The 2,797-nt window shown below is 38.2% G+C and overlaps 1 non-coding gene across 1 annotated transcript; it reads right to left on the bottom strand.

Annotated features, from left to right (window-relative positions):
• Window positions 1-252: 252 nt before the first annotated feature.
• Window positions 253-371, bottom strand: LOC143023827 (5S ribosomal RNA). Its single transcript, XR_012966218.1, has one exon. It is a non-coding gene; the product is annotated as a 5S ribosomal RNA (ribosomal RNA).
• Between the last annotated feature and the right edge of the window lie 2,426 nt (window positions 372-2,797).

Genomic DNA, 2,797 nt, shown 5'->3' with positions numbered 1-2,797 from the left:
GCAAAGTTGGAGACAAACAACGTCCAGTCGATGTAATACGCCAGTATTAGAGTGGAGAGGGAGTAGTGGACTAGGTGCAGTCACCAAGTTCTCTCTGGATAAGTATTTGTAGTGAAGCTGGTTCGGATTGACCAAGAGTCCTAGGACAGAGCAGACAGAGAAAGTGAAATATGGGCCGTTTGTTTGCAGTTCATAAGTTGGCATAAATGAAAGGAGAATTGTAGGATAGAAAAAGAAGAGAAGATAAATAAAAACCAACAGCATCTGGTGTTCCCAGGCGGTCACCCATCCAAGTACTAACCAGACCCAACGCAAATTAACTTCGCTGATCGGACGAGAAGCGGTGTGATCAGAGTGGTATGGCCGTTGGCCCTTATAGCTAAACCTTTTCTCAACGTAAACAACATTTTTCCAATTACTTCTTACTTCACTTCATGCATTACACCATAGCATTACACCAATTGTATCAAACTTTCATGTATTGCATGTAATTCTGCAGTGCTACCTTCTATTTTTTTTTTTTTTTTTTTAATATCACTCTTCATTACTTATATAATATTCACACAATTCCCTAATCACAATACCACATCCAGCTTTTTCACCGACAACAGACCCATGACACGAAATATTTATTACATTGCATTTTGGTTACATTGAAATTTTACAAAGGGATATCTGACGTAATTGTGAGCTATCATATTCACGTTTCTTGTACTCTAACTGTTCTTTTTCAATATCAAGAGGTTCATTGTTCCAAGAGCAGACGATCTCTTTTGTCAAATCGGGGACACAATAGTCTGTTACATCATAATTCTTTATAATTCTACATATGTTTTTGGCGTAAGCCTTTATTGGAGTACATTTTTTTTCACCATTGTTTATTTTGTCTACATTTTTTTTAAGATGATCATCTCCACGGCCGATCGATCCTTTAGTTTTGCATTGTATAAGGATGTCATCAGCATAAATTATCATTTCAGCTCCGTAGGAAAAGTTGTAACTTACAATTTGATCCATGCATACATACATACATACATACATACATACATACATACATACATACATACATACATACATACATACATACATACACCAAGGCTTTTTCCCCCTTAGAAGGGAGGTAGCCAAAAATACATTTAATAACACAATCTGTAGTGCTTTTACTTTTCATATATCCATATAGATTTTTAGATATTAAATGAACGACTGTTAGAGGCTCGTCTGCACGATAGAGTAGAACACATACTGGCAGAGACTCAACATGGGTTCAGACCAAACAGAGGGACTTCAGATCTAATCTTCGCTCTAAAGATGATCTTGGAAAAGTCATGGGAGTTTGATAAAGACAAATATGTAATACTCTTAGATCTAGAGAAAGCATTTGATCGCGTACCAAAGGATAAGCTGTGGTCAGTACTCCAAAGTACGGAATACCAAATACCCCCAAAACTGAGAAGAGCTATTAAGAGCCTTTACAATTCCAATAATACAGCAGTCAAGCCCGTTAGTGAGACCTTACAGTGCTTCGATATATCATCTAGAGTGCGCCAGGGTAGTGTGCTATCCCCAATGCTCTTTATCATATTAATGGATGAAGTGATAAAGGAAGTTCAATTTAGAAGAGGAGAAAGGAATCCTATAGAATCATTGCAATTTGCCTATGCAGATGATATATTCAACATTGCATCATCTTCACACGCTGTAAGTGAATCCTTAAATCTATGGAACGCGGTACTCACAGAGTACAGACTAAAGCTAAATCTTGGTCAAACTGAAATAATGGTAGTAAGCAGGAGAGAAGAAACATTGAACATGGAGATCAATGGAGTACCTATTCAGCAGAAAGAAACCGCCAAATATTTGGGAGTCACCTGGGATGGCAAAGCAAAAGACCAAAGTGCAGTACAAGCTAGAATTGCTGCCTATAGCCAAAACCTAGGGCTACTATACCCATTGATGAAAGATCGAAATGTCCCTACCGCGGTTAAAATAGTCATATACAAGAGTATTCTTAGACCCATATTGACATATGGATGTCAATCTTGGACTTTAACGACAAAGACCAGCAGCAAAGTCCAAGCAGCAGAAATGAGAGCATTGAGACTCATCAAGGGGGTTACGAGGTTTGACCACATACGCAATGATGCAATTAGGCAAGAGTTGGAGGTAGAGAGCATCTTAGAGTTTGTCCAACGTGTACAACTAAGATAGTTTGGATATGTTGAACGAATGGATCGGGAGAGGACCCCAAAGAGATGGCTTTATTGGACATCAACCGGTAAGCGACCCGTTCGACGACCCACAAACAGATGGATGATAATAAATATTGACGATGGGCTACGCCGACGGGGCACAACGCTTCAACAAGTACGTCAAAACCGGATCTTCGACGACAGGGCAAGTTGGCGGTCTCTCATACTGACAGGTGGCGACGCCTAACAGGAGTCTGGTATATATAGATATTAAATGATCTATCTTATACATTATTCTGCTTAGCACTACTCGCTCCATTCTTTTACATAGGTAAGATGTCAACGAAACCGGCCTATAATCACAATTTTTTATTTTTTATTATTTTATCATTATTATTACACAGGGGAACACTTTTTCAGTAACTTTGAGTTGCATTGGATATTTTAACGGATTTTGAAAGAGTTTTAGGCGCTGATTTCAAATCTGAAATTAGTTTTTCTCTACAAGCTCTAGTTTGTATGCAATTTGAGGTTAATGAAATTGTACATATGTGAACTTGCGTAAACCATGTATAAGCATTTTAACGTCCATATATATAGATAGC

Source organism: Oratosquilla oratoria, unplaced genomic scaffold (genome assembly GCF_046742065.1).
Source record: "Oratosquilla oratoria isolate Oo_2021 unplaced genomic scaffold, ASM4674206v1 SCAFFOLD64, whole genome shotgun sequence".
NCBI classification, from domain to species: domain Eukaryota; kingdom Metazoa; phylum Arthropoda; class Malacostraca; order Stomatopoda; family Squillidae; genus Oratosquilla; species Oratosquilla oratoria.
Note: the sequence above shows the minus strand (reverse complement) of the source record. Positions and strands in the feature narration are given on the sequence as shown.